General features: G+C 36.0%; 1 pseudogene; it reads right to left on the bottom strand.

Moving 5' to 3' along the window:
- Window positions 1–6950: 6950 nt before the first annotated feature.
- LOC121240333 lies at window positions 6951–12899 on the bottom strand (annotated as a pseudogene).
- Between the last annotated feature and the right edge of the window lie 9492 nt (window positions 12900–22391).

The following is a 22391-nucleotide window of genomic DNA, read 5'->3' as shown; positions in this document are numbered from 1 at the left end:
AAATTAGATGTTTATATATAATAAAAGATTTATTTATATATGTATATATAATAAGAAGAAAAATGAGTAATTTATTTAAAGAAATTTGTTACACTTAACTTGCTGAATGTAGGTAGTAACACTGACACACATAATATCATTGATGTGAAATGCCTATTGAGAGCATTGCCAATGGCTTAGCCAAATGTCAATGCAAATTTAAATTTTAGCTAGATGTGAGAAAAAACCTTCATATTGGATTAGCCAATGATCCAAAACTTAAGACTTGAGTTACAGTAAATTTTAAGTCCTCTTGAAACATGGCGAGTTACTTTTCACAATGAAAAGTAATATTTTATTATTTCATCTACCTCTATCTCTCTTTCCCTCGTTCTTTTCTCTTTCTTCATATCGAATAGCCCTATTTCCCTCGTCTTTCCTTTCTTCTCCCGAAAGCTCCCAGCACGTTGATCCTTCGGCTTCGTCTTCTTCAACCCGCCGAATCGCACCCTCGCCGAATCGCACCATTTCTTTCTTTTTCTCTTCCTTTTCTCTCACGTCGAATCGCACCCTCTCGTTTCTCCCTCCCATTTTCATCTTCTCTCTACACCATCACTGAATCGCACCATCGCCGAATCGCACCCTCTCTCTGCCAATGCAAGTCCAATTTTTTTTCCTTTCCGCTCTCAGAACCCATTTGCAGACCAACCCACGCTTTTTCCGTTCCCTCCCTCCATATTTTTTTTCCTTTCCATTTGCAGAGAACCCATCGAAGGCATCAGCAACACAGAGTATCTAGACTTCTCTCCAGCCATGATTTTTGCCCTAGACTGTCGAAATCAACAACGCCATATTCCCTCGACAAACTCAGGTATTTCACAAGGGTATTTCATGGCTGCAGTATCTATATTCTTGATGGGTTATTGCTTTCAATTTCTTAAATATGTATTCTGTAACTGGTATTCTGTGATTCGAATTTCTATGATTGGTATTCTTGATGGGTTATTGCTTTCAATTTCTTAAATCTGTATTCTGTAACTAGTATTCTGTGATTTGAATTTCTATGATTGGTATTCTGTGATTGTGATTAGTCTTAGGCAGTAGTCTTAAGAGTGTGTGAGGCAGTAGTCTTAAGAGTGTGTGATCGGTGTTCTTAAGAGTGTGTGATTGGTATTCTGTGATTGTGATTGTAGAACTCAAACGAGGAACAGAGGAGTAGCCTCATGCCATGTTGATACCATTAGAATACTTCCTTATGAGATATGGCTTGTATAGACCTATAAAAACACGAATTTCTTTGCAAGTATGAAATTAGAAGATCAAAAGGAGTTGAGGAAAAAAATTTTTGTAATCTATTATATCATAGGGGTTTGCATTTTCTCTTTTATTCGTTGGGGTTGATAAGTGAAAGGGTAACCATGTTGTCGCATAGACAGAGGTCAAGAAAAGGAAAGATGTACTATGGAGGGGTGGGGATAGAAAGAAAGCAAATATTTTGATTCTTTAATTTGTAGCCATCATTAGACTAACGAATGATAATTTTCATCAATGAGACTAATGAATGATAATAATAACAATAATAAGTCTAGGATATGGCTTATTAAATTAAATTATAATTTTAAGCCTTGGGAAATAATAATTTTAAGTAAAAATTAAATTATTAATTAATATATAGAGTATATTTGTAAAATATTTAAAGATTTTTTTTTTGTAAAATATCATTAAAATATATAATATTTTATTATTATTTTAATTTTAAGATAGCTAGCCCAATGTGGGCTCACTTAGGCCATTGCTAATGCTCTGAGCAATGCTTCAGAACCTCTCAACCTCTATTTACCACATTTTTTTAAAATTTTTAAATTTTTTTTAATTATTTTTTAAAAAATTTAAAATATCATTGTTATGGCAGTCATTGATATATGCTTGCTCTATCAACCATACAAATGTTACGTTTGGAACGTTGAGATTTGCCAAATGAAATGAAAAATCCCTTCATTGAGCATAGAATAGTGCAAAAAAATGAAACTCTTGGGGTTTTATTTTGAGTTTTACTTACATCCAATATAATTTTTTTTTTGGATGTGCCTTGTTAAGCAAACGAATAGATGTAAATATAATCGATTTTGGTAAATAAATAAATTTCATTCATTCAATTTTTAACCAAATAGATAACATTTTTTCACCAAATGTCATCTATATTTTTGGACTGCTGTTACTATGAATCTTGCACTAATCGTGTAGCATTGTAGGTTCTTAGACAAGTGAGCCCCAATGGGTCCAACACCCCTTCCTTTTCTTTTTGGAAAAGAGTTAGTCTATATACAATCTCTAAATGGAGATTGCTTTTGCAAGTTCAGTTTTAAAAAAATTTTAAATTACAATAATATCTTTTTTAAAATATTTTTTTTCCTCTTTTACCCACATTTAATGGGACTGCACACATAGTCTCTTACTCAAGACTGTAAATAGAATCACTTTTGAAAAACTTTATACTCAACTGGCCAGGGAAACCGTGGGGAAACTGTGTCCCACGTGGAAATTAAAACGACGTCATTTTCATCTTTTCTAAAATTCCCTCCGTTTTATCTTCGTAGTCTTTCTTCCCACTGAAATACCCTTTTCTCCTTCGTCTTCCAGAGCTCCCACAAAATCCCCATTTCCTCATTCGTCTTCCACCTTCCCCACTCGAATCTACCACACGAAACCAACAATAAAACCCTTGATAGTACTGCATAGGTGATTGTGACGATGATGATTATACCCAAGTCGATGAGATGAAGTTCAGGATCCAAGGTTCCTCTCAGCGCAATTAGTGAGTCGACTCAACCTTGATAATAAAACTAACAAGTTGATCTTTTGCTTCTGACATAATCACTCTAATCAAGCTCCTCTCAACTTTGCTTCAATGAAATATCTTGCTCTTTTTTTATTTTATTTTTATTTTTTTAGACTGTGCTTTTGAAACCCCGCCCCACTGCAACCATAAAATTCACTAAAAAACAAGAGTAATCAACAGAAACCTAAGTAACCAGAAATGACCTAGATAAGATGACTATAAATAGAGGAGACAAATGGAAAATGATTTTTGGTTAGATCAGATAAGTGACGAAAGACCCGATGTTTCCCGGATCATTCCAACCACCAATATTTGTTGCATTCTAGTAAAGCGAAGGATCCAATAGGCTGATTTGCTCCATTTGGTTCTGGCAAGAACCATTCCAATTCAGCCTTTGTTGGCTGTTTCTACTTTCACTTCTTTCATGGCAATTTGATGAGCTTCACTATTACCCACTATTTGCAAGCCTTCAAATGGCACCGAGTTTTGGAAATGATTGGGTGCATGTCTTTGATACCATCATTGAAGAAATTTTGTTGCTAAAAGCTAGAGGCAAGCAGGGAAGCGATGGTTGGAGTAGTGGTTAGTAGTAGAAGCTGAGGAGCCAAAGATAAAATAACTTGAGAGGAGCTGTATCAATGGAGTTGCACCAAAAGAATTTTGAAATTTTCTAAAGGTTTCTTCCAGCAATGGAGCAGTGGTGGGTCCCTTTTTTTCTTAATCTAATAAATGAAATAAACAACCGGTTGCACTACAGTTCCGCAAGCCAGTTGTATCTAGCAGAGCTGTTCTTTTTTTCCCCCTTAAACGTGGCATTCCTTTTAGGCAACCTGACAAGAGATCTTGACCCCATTCGGGTATATAAATTAGAGCAATGTTACATACAGTCGCGGAGAGTGCAAGTACTGCGTAATCGTTTTGAAAAAGAGTAAGGTCTATTATTAAAAAATAAATTTTTTTCATGTTGGCTCTGTATATTAACGTCGTGTTTCATATACCTTTGGGAGAGGTTCTAGCAACTCCGGTCTTCAAAGTTAAGCCTACGAAACGAAGAAGAAAAAAGTTGGAAGAGGACGGTTTTGGGACCGAGGAGTCTCCAATGCCAAAATCAGTAGAATATTTTGGAAGTTTATAAATAATGAGAGAGTCTAGAGAGCTTTTCTCATACCTGAGAGCCGCTATTTATACTGAGAGTTTGAGGGCAGATCGTGCCTGCCCCCGTGGGACCTACATCCTCACTACTATTCCTTTGTCAGGGTCCTTTAATGCGGCGTGCCTCTGCAATGACATCATTAATGTGGCGTGTTACTCAGGTAGTGGTGTCATTAATGTGGCGTGTTGCTCAGGTAGTGATATCATTTATGCAGCATGGTTCCTCGATTTGTCTGCCTCGTTTGGTTACACAATTAAGATGAGATGAGATGTTTTGTTGAAAGTTGAATAAAATATTATTATAATATAATTATTTTTGTTTTGTGATTTGAAAATTTGTATTGTTTATTATATTTTGTGTGAAAATTTGAAAAAATTATAATAATTACTCTGGTGGTGTCTTTGGTGGTCTGTCAATGTCACATTGTCAGAGGATCGAAGGTTCCCCTTGCTTCCTGCTCGTTCATATGGGCAGGTGCTCAAGGGCTAGACGCTGTTCGTGAGATCTCCAGGACGACGAGTCTCATCCCCAGCAGTTTGCTCTCATACAGGGGTTATGTCCAGATGAGTCTATCTACGGGCCAGGTCGAGGGCCTATTTGTTCTGGACTAGGCCTTCTTTTCTTATTCTCTTAGTTGCTCATGTGCAGGCCCACTAAAAGGGGAAAAAACCCCTTACACCATATTTACTCACTTTTTCTAAAAGGATTGTATAGTACTTACGCACTCTATAGTTGCAAATATAATTTCTCTATAAATTAAGTAGCTTTTTTTTTTCAAATTCTGTGTTTCTTTAGCTGAGGGAATGATTAATCTTGGCTAAGCTCTTCTCTTATTTGTATCTAGGTCTGAAAGGTTGCACACCACATTCTTGAAAGCTCAAAATTGCCTGTTTATTTTTTTCCTCAAACACATGCATGAGCATATTAGAGTGGTATGCCAATTGTGCATCATAAATTAATTATTGGACAGATTGAGATTTTCTGGAACTTTTTTTTTTTTATGTAAATTTTTTTTTTCTAGAACTTCTATTTGCATAGGGTTCAGATTTAGAAACGATGATAGATATGATATACTCCCGATTGAGACAAATAATTCCTCTAGACTTAAATCCTCAACACTGCTAGACGGCAACACTACAAAGAAAGAAGATTCGAGAATATCACGCAGCACTACACCTATAGCAGAGAATAGTTTGTTATAACTGAATGTTGATGTGGCTGACCACCATTGGTTCATGTATAGGAATTTTTGTATTATCTCTCTTTCATAAATCACAAGTGTATAAATATACACCATTGTAAAGCTTCAAAATATAAAAATACAGAAGAAGAACAGTTTTGTTCTTGAGGATTTTCACTCTCTATTTTTCGTAGTTCTTTTATCAAGCACATACTATGCAAGGAATTTTATATGGTATCATAGAGCCACTAGGACCAACATCCCTTCTACTACAATGGTCAACACAAAAAACCCAACCATCATTAGTTCCACATCTCATTTCATTACTATTAAACTTACCTTGGAGAATTATCTCTTATGGAAGGCGCAAATCGTGCCCTTCCTTAGAGGCCATCAACTTCTCGGCTATGTGGACGGCACCATTCCTATGCCGCCTCCCATGGTTAACAATGCTGAAAATCCTGAATACATGAAGTGGGTATTACAAGACCAACTCATAGTAGCAACAATTAATGCTTCCTTGTTTGATACAATATTGGCACAAGTGCTCTCTTGCGCAACCTCTTATGCGATTTGGGACACTTTGGGAAATCTATTTGCTGCCCAATCTTTTGCCCGTGTTATGCAAACTAAGCTCCAACTCGCCACCTTGAAAAAGGGTTCAGCTACCATAACTGAATATTTTCACAAGGTCACCACTCTGATTGCCACTCTCAGCGCTGCTGGCCATCCACTACCCACTTCTGAGCTCATTATCTATTTGTTGGCAGGTCTAGGTTCCGATTATGAGTCTGTCGTGACCTCACTTTCCACTAGGCCTAATCCCTTGTCCACCTCTCAAATTTACAGTTACCTCTTAATTGAACCATGAGTCTCGTATTTCACATTAGAACAACGCTCTTCTCTCACCCACTTCTCTTACTGCCAACAACACAACCAGCCCAAACTCTCATACACCAAATTCCTTTTCTCACCATGGTCATGGTCATCTTGTGGTCCTCGTGGTCATGGCTTTCCTAGCGGTGGCAACTCTTCATTTCCTCGCCCACCTAACTCTCGACTCGTGTGCCAATTAGTAATAAACAAAGTCACACTATCATGATTGGACATGCGAGAGAAGTTGAAAGTAAAGAGAAATGATAGTTGCAGTCATGAATGTACAAGCGCCGCATAATCAATTTGAAAAAAATAAATAAATATGAGATCCACATAAAAAAAAAAATTAGTTTTTTAATAGTGAATCTCATTCTTTTTCAAAGCAACTACATAACACTTGTGCACTCCACGACTGTATGTAGCATTACTCAGTAGTAAAAGCTACTAAGGTACTGTTTGGATTGAGATGAGATAAGTTGAAATGAAAGTTAAAAGTTGAATAAAATATTGTTAGAATATTATTTTTAATATTATTATTATTTTAAGATTTGAAAAAATTAAATTATTTATTATATTTTGTATCAAAATTTGAGAAAATTGTAATGATGAGATAAAACATTTTTACTATCCAAACGAAGCCTAATTCTCTGCCATCCCATGAAAATACTCCTACCTATTATTTCTACAAGTATCATCTAAACAAAAGAAAATTGAAGTCCAAATTAAAGCCAACCCCATTATATCAATGTTTTAGGAGTTCCGATTGTGGGTCTATGTATTATATTGTATAGAATCATGGATGGCTCTTGATTTCGAGAAAATCTGAACAAATTCCCTTGCATTCAAATGAATCAAGATGCAAGTGGGTACGAGAACTTCATCTGTCAACAGCTTTACTATAGTTCCCTCCCATAAACGATCACTAGACAATGGAGCCTCGATCAGAAATATATTCGTATCAGGTAGTAAAATGTGAGTTTGTCCAAACGTGACAGGGCTACCAATATAGAAATGGATAATTCCTACACCGATTCTTATGTGATTCAAATTGTTTGAAAACTGAAAATGCTCAAAACCAAAAAACAAGGCTCAATCTAAAAGTCTCTGTTGGCAACGATGGAGGACAATAATGCTATTAACAGCAAAGGTTGATCCCCAAGAATGATGAGGATATCCGAGGTAGACAGACAACTAATTTTGTTTCCATTGTCAAGATTTCCCATATTGCAATGCATTTAGTGGCGCTTCTTACCACCGCCCTTCTTTTTACCTTGATTCTTCTTTCCACCTCCCTTCTTTTTTCTTTTAGCCACCATATGAGTTTCAGAATCATTGTCTCTAGATGGGGTCGGTCGTAGCAAATGTTTTACATCAAGTATACCGTTTCTAAAAATACCTTCACTTGCTTTCAAAACTCTGTCCTCAGGCTTGCGTCTCCCCACAAATCCTTTAGCACTGCCACCATGCTTGCCCCCAAATTGTGCAAGAATTAAACGCTGCAAGCTACATTAGTCAGTAAAAGTATAAAAACTATTCCTATTTATGTGAAGAAATGGTATAAAAAGGTGAAGACAATGAAAGAAATTGATAACCTCTTGTAGCATTTTCTCTTCTCTTTCCTTTTGTTTCTTCATCATGGGTCGTGCTACACTAAGGGTAGTCTATGCTTCTTAGGAGGCTGTTTCAAGGGTAAGCACAGATTTAGGAAGTTTTAAATTACTACAATATGCGAAAATATTCTACCAGTGTACACCACCTGACTGCTTCCTTGTAGCAAACAGAATAGAGCTAAAAGTTTTTAATGGAAAGGACGTATTTACCTTTCCACCCAATGCAACTATCTTCCTGTTCTCAATTTCCTTTCTCTCTTTCCAAGTCATATGTGAGGAGCCTGCAAAATGCCATTACCAAAAATTATATCACAAACATATGAGACCCATGAAAAGGAAAAAAAAAGTTACAGTCGAGAAACAAATAGCCCCAACAGAGAGCTTAAAATTAAGCTGAATACTATATGAACCAAGGAGAAACTTTTACCAGGTTTTTATACCAATACTTCGCTTACAAAGCAAAAAAAAGTGGTCCCGCAATGCATGGAGTGTTGCTTAACTATCTAACACTAAAGTCCAACAACACATCAGTGCCACCTTCACTTTGCCACATTCAGGGTAACCAGTGACCACCAAAATGCTGCAGTGTCGAGTATAATTCCTTTAAGTCTCATGTGGTGCATTTGGCTGGATGGAAGGAATGGTAGGAGCTTTTTCTTTTTTTATTATTATTATTTTTTTATTTTTTATTTTTTATTTTTTTTATAATGAATAGGCGAGGTCAGGCCTCTTATTATTAAGCAAACCTCATTAAGGTGGAGGAACAACCATACTTACAACTTCCAACACAAATAAAAAAATTACATCAATGTCGAATATAAGGAATACCCAATTTATCCATATGGACTAAACCCCGAAGAGGATCTTGCATCACCTCTTGTCTAAAATCTGATATTCTACCTTTAGTCCCCTCTTTTGCCAAGAAGTCCGCCACCATATTTGCTTCTCTAAAAATATGCCAAAAGCAAACCTTAAGAGCACTTGCAAGCTCCTTTACTTCCTCCCAAAAATCTCTTAAAAACCAATACTTACAAACCCCTGAAGCTAATGATAAAACTTTATTGAATCAAGTAAATAGGAGTAGCCAAGTACACAAGAGGTATACAATTCTTTGTCCATCATTTTCTTGTGGGCTGCTGTTATTGTGCTCAATGAGGCTAATTTCTATGATTTTCTTGAATCCATTTCTAGAAACCCACTGGAGAGCCGCTCTCTCCTCTACTTTTCTTATTTGTCATGGAAGCTCTCAGCAAGATGATTGAGGAGCTGGTGGATGGTGGGCTACTCCATGGTTTTTCAGTTGGGAATGGCGATCTTAACATTTCTCACCTATTATTTGCTGACGACATGCTTATTTTTTGTGGTGCACACATCGGTCAAGACCAAGACTTGAGGGCGCTACTTCTTTGTTTTGCTGTCGTGTCAAGGCTGAGTATTAACCTAGCTAAGTCGGAAATAGTGCCAGTGGGGCCACCTCCGATGTGGAGATTTTTGCTACTACTTTGGGATGCAAGATATCTTCGCTTCCTATGAAGTATCTTGGCTTACTATTGGGTGCTTCTTTTAAATCTGAAAGGATTTGGAATGTAGTCAAAAGGGTAGAGCGCAGATTGGCTGCTTGGAAGAGGCTTTACTTGTCAAAAGGTGGTAGGTTGAATTTGATTAAAAGCACTCTTTCGAACTTACCCACCTATTTCTTGTCTTTGTTCCCGCTTCCCACAAAGGGGGCTAACCGCATTGAGAAGCTCCAAAGGGATTTCTTATGGAGTGGATTGGGGGAAGAGTTCAAATTCCACCTGGTTAATTGGTCTACAGCTTGTACCCCAATATCTAGGGGAGGTTTGGAGATTCGCCACTTGCTGAAATTCAATCAAGCTCTTTTGGATAAGTGGTTGTGGAGGTACCAAAATGAAAGGGAGGCCTTTTGGAGGTCGGTTATAGACTCTCAGTTTGGGGAAGCTTGGGGAGGATGGTGCTCGAATGAGGTACGAGGCACTTATGGAGTGGGTTTGTGGAAATACATTAGGAGCCTTTGGGGGACCTTTCGAGAACATGAACATTTTGTTGTAGGCAATGGTTCGCGTGTTCGCTTTTGGTATGATATATGGTGTGGTAATCATTGTCTACGAGATACCTTCCCTGCCATCTTCGCACTTGCAAGAGTAAAGGAGGCTTCGATTGCCGATCTTCATTCTTTAGTAAATGGTACCCCTCAATGGAATATTGACCTGATTAGGACAGCCCATGATTGGGAGTTAGAGTCTATTATGGAGTTCTTTGCGGCTTTATATTCTGCAAGTATTCTAGGGGGCTCGGGAGACAAGTTGCATTGGAATCATACTAAGAAAGGTATCTTCTCGGTTAGTTCTTTATATCAAAAGCTCACGAACTCCGGTTTGTTCATGTTCCCGTGGAAGAGCATATGGAAGACGAAAGCTCCTTCAAAAACAGCTTTCTTTGTCTGGACTGCGTCTTTGAACAAGATTCTCAATATAGATAATCTGAGGAAACGACGGATCATTGTCCTAGATTGGTGTTGTATGTGTAAGAAGCATGGGGAGACGGTTGATCATCTGCTTTTACACTGCGAGGTGGCTAAGGCTATATGGGATGATTTCTTCTCAAGAGTCGGATTGTCTTGGGTTATGCCTTGGAGATTGGTGGATTTTCTCGCAAGCTGGACAGGACTACATGGAGATTCTCAGGTAGCGGCAATTTGGAGATTGGTACCAATATGCATGTATCGGTGCATTTGGAGAGAGAGAAATGCTAGATGTTTTGATGATCAAGAGAGAACAAGGGACGAGCTTAAAGTTTCCTTTTTTAAGACATTGTTTCTATGGGCTGGGGCTATAGTTTGTAACGGACGTAATGTCCATGATCTTATTCTTTCTATTGGCTAGGCATGTTTTCATGTATACTTCCTGTGTACCTGGGCTTCGCCTATTTCTATGAATATATTATCTTTGATTACCTATAAAAAAAAAAGAATCCATTTCTAGCTCCTAGTTTGTAACTAGGTGTTCTCTTTGTATACAACCTGTGTACTTGGGTCTTGCCTAAACATTTGACATTAAATGGTTCAGAACAGAATATATTTCTGTACATGGTACTTGCAAGTAATTATTAAATTTGGCTACATATTAATCAGTTTAACATATACATAAAAGAAATGAGTGAAACTTCGAAGACATGTCAAAGAAAATGGAAGAACTCAAGGCATTATTTTTTATTACTCTTTACCACTGGGTGACAGCCCACTTTTGTATTCCCTAGGAGCTATTTTACCTCTTCCCCCTCTCTTAATAGGCATATTCATAGTATACTCCGTATATACCATGACAATGCCTATGCTCTTCTTTTATTAATAAAATTGTTCTAATAAAAAAAAGTCTGTTTAACAGATGCATACAATGATGCAAAACATTAGATTAACAAAAAGTTTTCTAAAGCAAGTCTATGCGCCAAGGCAGTTTCTAGTTCGTTTCAGATGGACTGAACAATTCAATATCACACAAAGAAGCCTCATCAGCAAGCCTATTTGACAGAAATTTCACACAAAGTAAGGCCAACACTTTTTATGACAAGTTCATATGATGCATATGACGTACTTAATTCAGTAATTTCACATTTCTTTAAATTGTACTAAACGGAGGATTCTAAGAACCCTATTGTTTCGAATCCAATGCTAGTGATCATATAAATGTTCCACACGAACATCTACTAACTCCATGATATCAGCTTCATGTATTTCACAAGTAAAGAAAAATTGCCTCTTCAAAAATCTAAAAAAAAATGATAAACTGAGCAATGATAAATTCACCATTCGGCATAATCTACTATTCATGATTTTCAATAATGTCAGAGTTTCTTGGAATCTGATATCTCCACTGCAAAACTTAGGACATTGCGAATCCCATATTTCCAATGCCCAAATTTTCCAACAATAGCCGAATTACCAAACTAATCTAAATATGTTAAAGTACTCTTTGCCATTATCATCATGTCTATGTTTCACTTAGTTATTAACTATTATCGATTTCAGATAATAATTTGTCGAAAGAGGTTCAAAGAGAGCAAAACCTATGGGATACAATTCATAGATACACACCTCCCAATGGCCTTGACCCATTATTCAAAAGCCATGCTCAAACAAGTAAGTAAATAAAGAAAATAAACCCATTTATCAAAAGAGAAGAAGAAAATTAACCCACTTTGTGATCTTAAGCAAGTAATAATTTTACATGGTATTAAGCTAAAGATAAAGAAAAAATAATGACATAAAATAGATGTAGGATATTAAAAGGGGGGAAATCAAGACATGAAATTTTGAGACTAAAGTAACGAAAAGAAGTAATTAAAAGTGTAATAAAATTACTGAAAAGCTCAATGTCCTTCATGATCTTCTTGAAGTCCATCTCTTCGTCCATGGTGTCGGTCCCGCCTCTTGAGGGCCCTCCTCTATCAGCTTCTCTCTTCTTCTTATACATTTACGTTATTTTCTGTGGTTAAAAAGTCTGACTGCAAAGAAACTCAACAATCAAAGAGTTAAAAAGGACTTGTAAAGCCCAAAACACTAGGAAGCCAGAATTGTGTATATGTGTCTACCTAAGAACTGAGCATGTGGTGGCGTGGGAGTGTTGGTGAGAAATGAGAAGGAATTATGTAGTTCCAAAGCTGTGTCGACTGAGAACTCAAGATTTCCGAAAGCTGCCTGCTTGCTGAGAGTTTTTAGAAGCACCTAGGTAGAAAGAGCAAAAGAGTCATAAAATTCAATAACCTAAGGCTAGAAAAACATGCTACCATTCAGCTCTCCTCCAAAGAGTTTTTACACACCAGGTCCACCATTAATTGAACCTTTTTGGCTAAGTTTATTTCATACCGTTTATGACCTATGATGACTGGGCCAAGGCAAAGGGGCCATATTTTACCAATATTCTAAATAAGAATGAGGATCTCAATAACTAAACAAATGAGAATCCAACATCATGTTGCTCAAACACGTGAAAATAACATTACTATTACCCTTGTTTACCAGATAGGTAGGTGAAAGAAAATATAAAATAAAGATGCCTTCGCAATTGGCACTTTAGAAGTTATCAATCACCCAACACAAGCAGACTCCAAAAACCTAGTAAGAGAAGGATATCCCTTTACAATAATTTAAGTGCCCCTTCATTGGAGCCAAAGCAGAATAGGGCTGCCATTCTATACAAACTTCTGACTGGGTGTTTGCTGAGATATTAAAATCCTATTCAAAAAGTTTTTAAAGAAATGCAAAACCATGATAGCAGACAAAAGATCTGATAGAAGATCGCTCCAAATCTAATGTTGGAGATATAACTTAAACACCCAACAGCATAATTCCATCCTTTAAATACATAAATAAATAAAAAACGAAACAGAAATATTGAATGCAATTGCTGGACTTTTCTAATCTTCATTTGTTGATAACATTTCATCATGTTAACTGAAAAAAAAAATACTAATTTTATGGAAAAGGGAGAAGAAAGTGTGTGATAGAGATGGGGAAGGAATGAGCTGAAGATGGGTTACAGTTTAGACCAGTCATATTTCACTCTCTAACTGAAATAAAAGATCCCTTGCTTATAAATTCTTAATTAACATTTCAAAAGAACACCAACATTTCTAAACGCAAGCCTTGAACAAAGTTTTTAATATAAATCCCTCATATTTATGGTTGATTTTTGGCTGTTATCTGTGATTTTTCCTGGATAATAAGACATTAAACTCTTCTGGGTCTCTTGGTTTTTTGGCTTCTTTTGCCTCAATTTATTTACTTTTCCTGGGTTTTTTAACTCTTTTTTTCTTCACTTGAGGGAAAGAGAGAGACATGGGCAAGCAAGGGCCTTATTTCCAGAATTTATGCACCATTACTAATACCAAAAGAAAAACAGAGAGATTAATTTTTTTTTTTTTGATTGGTAAACAAAATTTTATTGATAAAAAAGGAGGCAAAAAGCCCAAGTATACGGGACATATACAAGAGCAACGCCTGTGCATGCTAGTTTAGAGATACAAGGAATTCATGAAAAGACATGCCATGGAAATCAATTACAATCTACCAATGAAGCAAGGTATTGAAAAACAAATTTCTAAGCTCTTCCATCGATTGCTCTTGTACCAAATGGATCAGTTAAAATCCTCAAGGCTTCCCACATCAAATGTTCTTCCCAGGAATCCCCAAGGTATGACAGAAGAAAAGACTGTTGCCGATGATAATCATAAAACCCAAACATCAGTTTTTCCCCCAATAACTGATGATAATCATCGGTTCATCTAACCTCAAAGAATATCTTCATTCCCAAACACCAGTTTCCCCCCCATTAATTGAAGATAATAGTTGATTCATCTACCCTCATTGGTTACCGTCATTGACGAATCTCCAAAAACTCAAATATAGCCTAGCAGCAAAAATACCCACCACGTTCTCTCCCTTCATCCCGCAACAAACCCAAACACATCCCCAGCCCCACCACTCCCTCTTCGACCCACGGGCCTACCCAAGATACCTCAAGAGAAGAGAGAGAGAGAGAGAGAGCACCTCTGCAATGACAGAAGACGGTGATGGCGAACGGTGATGGAGAACGGCGACAGTGACTAGGGTTGCAGTGGAGAGAAGAGTCTGAGATGATGTTTTCGTTTTCGAGTCTTCGACAGGGTGTTCGGTTTCGACCGATTCCGGGTTGTTTGTATAAAACCCGGTATTAATTTTTAACCCGATGAACCCGTGTTTTTTCGGGTTGGAAAATTCGGGTCTCTCGGACGGATCGAGCCAAGGCCCTTATGCACAGGCCTAGTGCAAGTGATAGTTCAAGTGAAGTGGAGACAAGTCTGGAGTCACACGCGAGGGTCCTGGGCCATGGGCTCCTCCCATGGGCTTCTCAGTTTATGTGGGTCTGATAGAGTAATTTAGCAAGAGTCTGTTATTTCCATTTAAGTGTTATGAGTTATGTCTGTAACACCTGAGCCCAGTCAAGCCGCTTTACAAAATTTTGGGATTTATAGTTATGAAAAATCATTTAGAATTACGAGTAAAATTTTTGAAAGAGAGTTTGGGCCTAAGATATTTTTGGTGGAATATAATTTTTCAATAGGTTTGATAATTAAGTTTAAAATATTTTAATGGACCAAATGGATGTTCATCCGGAAAATTTATGGTATAAGTGTATTTTTTTTTTTAGGTTGAGTCGAGACCCAAAGCTTAAGGTAAAAGGCCATGCAATAATCCCATACATGATCCAAAATGTGGGCCAATTATATTTTTTTCTTTTTAAGCTTAAAAGCCCAGCCCGTGGAAGCAATTTCCAGACTCCGTCGCACGGTTTACGTCCCTTTTCCATTTTCATGTAGTCCCTCCATCCTTTTTCTCTAGGGGTTTTTTTTTTTTTTTTTTTTTTTTTTTTTTTTTTTTTTTATCTCTTTACTATATATGTCGTATATATATGCTAAGTATCCTCAACCCTAGAATTGTGCCGCTCGTCCTCCTCTTCTCAGAATATCAAATTGAGACCTCCACTCCAACTGCCTCACCACCTTCAAGTAGCCTCAACCCAACCACTGCAACTCCACACACGGAAGCTCCAGCTCTCCCTCTCTCCGTCGTCGCTAGCCTTTGCCCAGCCCTTGTAAAACCGCAAGCCTTGGTGGCGTTCAGCAGCCCCGCCACCCCCTTAGCCAAGCCAACGCGGCACTACTCCCTCGAACTCAGTCCACGCACGGAACCTCAGCCACTCAAAGTCCACCACTCCAGTCGTGCGCCACCACCCTCTCCGCGTAAAACACCACCGAAAAACAGAGAATCAGCCTTCCTCCATAGTGAACCCCAGCGCCGTCACCCAGCTACTCAGCCTCAAGCAAGAACAACTAGAAGATGCCAGTCGTACACCCTGGTCTGCCTTGACCACCCTTCGATAAGCCGAACTCTGTCTCCGTGCTCTGTCTCCCACCGTTCTCTCTCTCTCTCTCTCTCTCTCTCTCTCTTACTAGTTCTTAGCCGCTCTTTTTGCTGTTGTACCCACTGCCCCCACCACCGTAGACAACCTGTTAGGGACCCCGGTCTTGTCCCTAACACTAAGGACCACAAGATCACCTTGGTGTGAATGGTGACCGAGTGACATTGCCAACTTGCTTGGCCTTCCACAAAGGGATAGTGTTTGGGTGATGGAATGATGAAGATGAAGATGATCTTGGGTAGGCTAAGTGTTTAGGGAAAGCAAATCAATGTGGGCGACTAGAGACTTGTTCTTGAGTGAGATGCCAAGATGATGGAATGAGAGTGTTCTAAAAGATGATTATGGGTGTTTGATACAATGGGGATGGCTTGAGGGTTGCCCTTGATGTTTGGGCCACTTGGATGGAGATTAGGGTTGGTATGGTGAAGTGAAGCTAGGGTTTTGTGAGATGGCTAGGGTGGATTTCGAGATCTAGAAGAGTTGGCTTAAGGTTGGAATTTAGGATGATGCTAGGGCTTGGGAATGAGGTGGAAGAGTGAGGTTAGGGTTTGGTGGCTAAGGTGGACGGATTGGGATTGACTTGGTCTTTTGAAGATTCGCTAGATTTGGTTAGATTAGGAATGGATATAGAAAGTTTGTAAAAATGAGGGAATCTTTGAGGGAAGAGTGAAATTTGAATTTGAATTAAGATGACAAGTTAATAGTTGACTTAGAGAGATTGGAGGAAGAGCGATTTAAGGAATTGAAGAAGATTTGCAATTCCTTAAATTAAGGGATTTGAATTTGAATTTGAGCAACTCAAGACTCCTAAAAGGAAAGAATTACCTTATGGAGTCTTCAAGTGGACGGCTAAGGCTTATGTGGATGATGAAACTAATTAGTAAGTGACAAGGATGGGAAGATGGGAGGCAAGATAGGTTCGGCTAGGTCAATGAGTAAGATGATGGAGGCAAGACTCTTAAAAGTGAATAAATACCTTTTAGAGACTTGGAGTTGGCGCCTAGGGTTTTAGAGAGGTAATGGGGTAGCCGAATATGGTGAGTGGAGGATATATGCTAGAGTTTTATGGAGGTGATGGAGGCAAGGTAATTTATGGAAAGTGGATTAGGGCAAACAATCAAGTGGTCGACTTTTGTAAGTGGCAAGGATCAAATGAATGAATGGAATGGATTGTGGCCAAACAACACAAGTAATTCTCAAGAACACAACAAGAACAATGCACATAAACTAATAAGATCAAAGGATAGAAAATGGAAGACGAGATGGAATGAAAAATACTCATAAGATTAATGGATCCTTAGGGATACACGAATTGCACCATAAAGATGAAAAGAACAAGATAGATTGAACCACACATATTCACGAATTGCAAGGTGTGATCCTCTCTTAGGGGATTTCCGTATTGCACCCCAAAGAGTCCAAGTGGCTAGCACCGAAAAGATGATCTCAAAAACAATAGTCTACCCACTTAGGGAATTTGCCAAAAGATTTAAAAGATGTAAACTAAATGTCTAAGAGTTCTATTTATAGAGAATACAAAGTAGAAACTCTAATAGGTCCCTTGATAAATAAAATAAAATAAAATAAAATAAATCAATAAACAAATGATATTGGTGTGGAACTCATGGGGGCCCAAGGCAGTGGCTCTTGGTGGCCTTGGCTAGCCCATGCATGCTTAGAACCATGTCTTAGGGCGGTTTTTTATGAGGTCCTGACACAACTGCCCAGCTCGCCGCCCATCGTGCTCTCAACCTCTCGGTGAGCCTCTGCCTCGCAAACTGTTGTTTTACTTTTACGTAACATGATTTTTGTTTTCAACCAACAAATATTCTACTAAAGCTTGGGTAATGTATTTGTTTAATTAAATGAAATTATATTATTACCATTTGAGCTACAAGTTGTGTTAACGTGTTTTAAACTTTTAATATGTGTTAGTAATCTCTAATTTATTTATGTTTATAGAAATATTTTAAGTAATTTAAATTGGTATTAAGTAAGATTTTCTTTCAAAAGTAAACGATAATGTTGTAATTTTATTATGATCTAGTTTATTAAATAATTGTTGTTTTATAATTTAAAATATTTTGGTATAATTATTCTATTTAGTCTTAAATTTGATAGTTGGATTTTTCAATAATAAATAAGTTAGAATTTAATATTTTAGTCAGAGATTGAGTTGGATATTGAGGAATTTGGGAAGTAATGATATTTTAGGGATTGAAAATTTAGGTTTTTGAGAAATTAAAATAGGTTATTTTAGCATTTTAGGCTTAAATATTGAAGTACGTGTTCGACTAGAAATTTACGAAAATTACGTGATTATTTTATAGGTGACGATTAATTTTTGTTCGACATTTTTTAGGAAATATTTTTCGAAAAACTAAGAAGTCCAGGTAAGCGGGGCTCATATGCTACACTTTGCATAAAATAAAATGATCTGAGATTGATTTTGGAAAATATGCATGTTTTGTTATGAAAAGAAATTGTGGAAACAACCTCAGTTATTTGTTATGCATTACTCATAAATTCTGTATAATAAGGAAATATTTTCTGTCATGACTGATGTAGACATGAGCTTATTTTGACATTTTGTTTCTGAACTGTGCAAAAGAGAGAGAATATGAAATTTTGTGTATAAATTATATTTTTGTGATCTGATTCTGTTTTGTTCTGAAAATGTTCTTTACTCTGATATGATATGATGTGATTTCTGAAACCTCTGGCATGACATTCTGTTTCTGTTCTGACCTTACCACGGGTGTAAAACTGTGGCCTCTGTTTGGGTTGATACCAACCTTTTTGTTTCTGGTGCACCCACTTTGAAAACAAAGTGGTTTTCTGCGTGGTCTTTCTTATATGCACACTTGGGGCTCTAAGAATGATAAGGAAAAAATTCACATTCTATTTCTGCTCGATTGGCCACCGGGATTTGCACAACCCTACCACGGGGGTTAAACATAGAATTATGTTCTGATATGATGTTTCAGTTATGTTGTACCAAAGAAATTTTGAATAAAAATATTTTTGAACTTTCGCTCTGATGTTTTTTATAAGATGTTCTGACTCTGCATTCTGAAAATAAAAAGTATTTTATTTTGCATTCTAAACTCTGTAAATGCGTATGTTTGTATACTAGTATATGTTCCTTACTTACTAAGTTGTTGATAACTCACCTATTTATCTCCATAATATATTTCAGATAATTTTAATGCAACAGCTGGAAGTCATTAATAGGGAATACTTGCAAATTTTGTTGATCATAGAAGACTAAGTGCCTTAGGGTACACGGGCTTTTGGAGAGTCTTTGGGTAGTGTTGATATTTCATGTTGCTTTGGTATTTTGAGTAATGGATATTCCTAATCCTTGTGGGAATGTTTATATATATTATTAAGGCACTTCTGATGTGCCCTTATGTAGGAACATGAATATTTGTATTAGACAAGTAGGTTATTATGTTATGGAGACTTGGGTTTATTTTAAAAGTGTTATTGGAGATGATTTTAGTTGACACGAGTTAACTCTCCGGACCCTAGGGGACGGGGCGTTACAATGTCACTAGACCGTGGGCCTGAGTCTTTAGTATTAGGAGTAATGCTAGATATAATCATGGAGTGTGCAAACGTCGTGCAGTCGATTTGAAAAATTGAAAAAGAGTAGGATCCATTATTAAAAAAATTAATTTTATTTTTATGTAAATCTCATATTTACATTTCAAAATTCTTATATCATCTCATATTTTTTATGTCTCAAACATCACTCAAAGACAATACTTTTAAATTAATTATTATCACCTTTTTAAACTAATCATTACAAGTTTCCTAAACTTAAAAATAAAAATAAAAAATAATTCAATTTTTTCAAAATTTTAAATAAAAATAATATTAAAAATTATATTCTAACAATATTTTTTATTCAATTTTTTCTCCCTTTTCCCAAAAGTATAAAATATAAATCAAACTATCTTACTATTATTCATAAACAATCTTATTACTATTTATAAAATTCTCATCTTATCTCACTTCCTATGCATGCCTAGGTCCAAAAAGTGGATTATCTCAAAAAATCTTGAAGATCAATTTTCTTTTAATTGGGTTACATTTTTCAATATCTCTATTTTTTACCTGAACTCTAGTCGTCTCATATTTTTAATATTATTTTAGTGGATTTTGAAGGCCCGGTTTGGACATGCAGTTTAAAAGAGATGAGATATGATTTTTTGAATAGTAGTAAGATTTTTTGAGTTAGGATGAAATGTGATAATTTGTAAAAAAAATATATATTTAGATAATGAGATAAGATGAAATGAGATAGTTTGACTTTTTGGAATTTGATAAATGGGTGGGCCCACCAATTATTGAAAATAATTTGATAATGATTGAATAATAGTTATGAATATATTAATAAAAACTAATATTTATAACTAATTAAAAAATCTATCATAAATAAATTTAAATTCTAAAATATATTGGGCATTTGTTAGCCGAAATTACTCTATAATTTCAAAAACACTCTCTTTTTTAAAAGATATTCTTCTAAAAGATTTTATTATTCTACCAAATAATTTAAACCCCAAAATATATTGGAAAGTTGTTGGCCGAAATTTATAATTTCTTTTTTAAAAATATATTTTTATCTATTTATTTTTTCACATATAGGAAACTCATCATTTTTATTCTAACTATAAATTACAATAATTTTGATTATTGTAATAAATAAGTATATGAATTAAGCAGATTTGTCTCGTAGATTTGAGGTTCTTCTGCCCTTGGATGAAGTCGGTGAAGACAGCAGAGGCTTGGTGAAGAAGAGAAATTACATATGAGATGGGGGAAAAAAAGTAGGAAGACGCCAGACGGGTTTCTCAAATTGGGCAGTGCTTTTCACTGTAGCTGCTGCTTCATTTGGATCATTAACTCATCTCAACTCATTATTATAATTTTTTCAAATTCTAATACAAAATATAATAAATAATTCAATTTTTTTAAATTCTAAAATAATAATAATATTAAACAATAATATTCTAATAATATTTTATCATCTCAATTCAACTCAACTCAACTCAGCTCAATTCACTTCAATATTCAAACACTATAATTTTAGAAATGTTTGAGATCAGTTTGGAAATTTATAGATAAAATAGATATGAAATAAAGATTAGATACTAGCTGTTTGGTCCTTTGGAATCTTGGATGTCCCTCTCATCCGTACAGACCATCTGGCCATCTAAACCGGACCTAAATGTGATGGGCCTAAGCAACCCGACACGCAATCCACTTAATTCGAACAATTAAAATAGTTCACCAACTTACGAGGTTAGCGCCCAACCTGAAAAACTAAAAATGAAGTATCTAAGTGTTCAATCTTAATCTATTGATAATTATTAGGTAATTTTGGAAAATAGACTGAGGGGTAAAATAGCCCAGCCTACCAAGTCACCACTATGAGATAAAATAAGAGAGAGAGAGAGAGGAGCTAACAAAGGACAATGGGTGAGGGTGTTAAGAGGCAGTGGGTGTTAGGAAAAAATAGAAAAGAGAGAGACAATCAAACATGCAAAGTAAACATCCATAAATACTATTGAGGCACATGCGAAAAGAGGGTTAGATAAAAGCAAATAGCCAGACAACTCAAATGGGGCTTCTTCTTGAACCTTTAGAGGGAGAGTTCCAAAGAGAACATCTTCTCCATCAAGTACATCTCCAGCTCCTATTGTACAATGAGAAATGTGAGGCTATAAGAGACTGTAAACAAGTATATTATAGTAGATTTTTTCTCCTCAAACCCTTGTGAACGTAGACAACATGCCGAACCACGTAAATTTATGTCTTATTTTCTCTATTTTTTTGCACTTATTTTTTATTCACTGCCATAGATATACGTATCAATACCATATAGCCGCACCGGACACTCACGGGGCACCAAACAATATTGATTGAGGCCCAAATTGTCACAGCGGGTCAGGAATGACTCTTTCTCCCCTTTCGATCTATTGAGCAATTTTTCATGCATTAACATAAACTTATAGTATTTTCATCTTATTATAACATATCATCTCATTAAATTACCGCTTCCAACAATAACATTCTTTGAAAATATCTATAGAGTTGAAATGAGATTAGTTAAGATTAAAATTAAATAAAATATTATTTTTTAATATTACTTTTATTTTAAAATTTGTAAAAAATTAAATTGCTTACTATATTTTGTTTCAAAATTTTAAAAAATTATAATAATTAAATAAAATGAGATAAGTTGAGATAATTTTTATCGTATCCAAACCTCCTCCAAACTTAAGGAGGTTGAGATTTGTTCAATAAAAATAAGGTTTTTAGGAATACATTTTTGAACGAATATCGGTGATGATGGCAATAATTGCACAACTTACTTGAGAAGTTCGAGTAGGGATAGTAACATTTGTGATTTGATAACTTTACCTACCAAATTACAGATATAATTAATTTACTTGACAAAACACAACCACTACAATAAAAAAAAAAAAAAAGAAGCATAATTTCAATTTTGGAAACCCCCAACCAACTCATCCATGTGCTCCTTTCAATCCATTGCCATTGACTTCCCAATATTCATAGCATTTGCCCATTTTGCCTTTTTCTATCAGAGCTGGAGTTAGTTTGGATTCATGTGCTCGTTTAAATCCATTGTCATTGACTTCCCAATATTCATATCATATCATTTGCCCATTTTGCTTTTTCTATCAAATCCTGTGAGCTAGTTTAAATTCAGATAAGAGATGAGATAAAATAATTTTAGATAAAA

Source organism: Juglans microcarpa x Juglans regia, chromosome 7S (genome assembly GCF_004785595.1).
Source record: "Juglans microcarpa x Juglans regia isolate MS1-56 chromosome 7S, Jm3101_v1.0, whole genome shotgun sequence".
Classification (NCBI taxonomy): Eukaryota; Viridiplantae; Streptophyta; class Magnoliopsida; order Fagales; family Juglandaceae; genus Juglans; species Juglans microcarpa x Juglans regia.
This window is presented reverse-complemented; position numbering and strand designations above follow the sequence as displayed.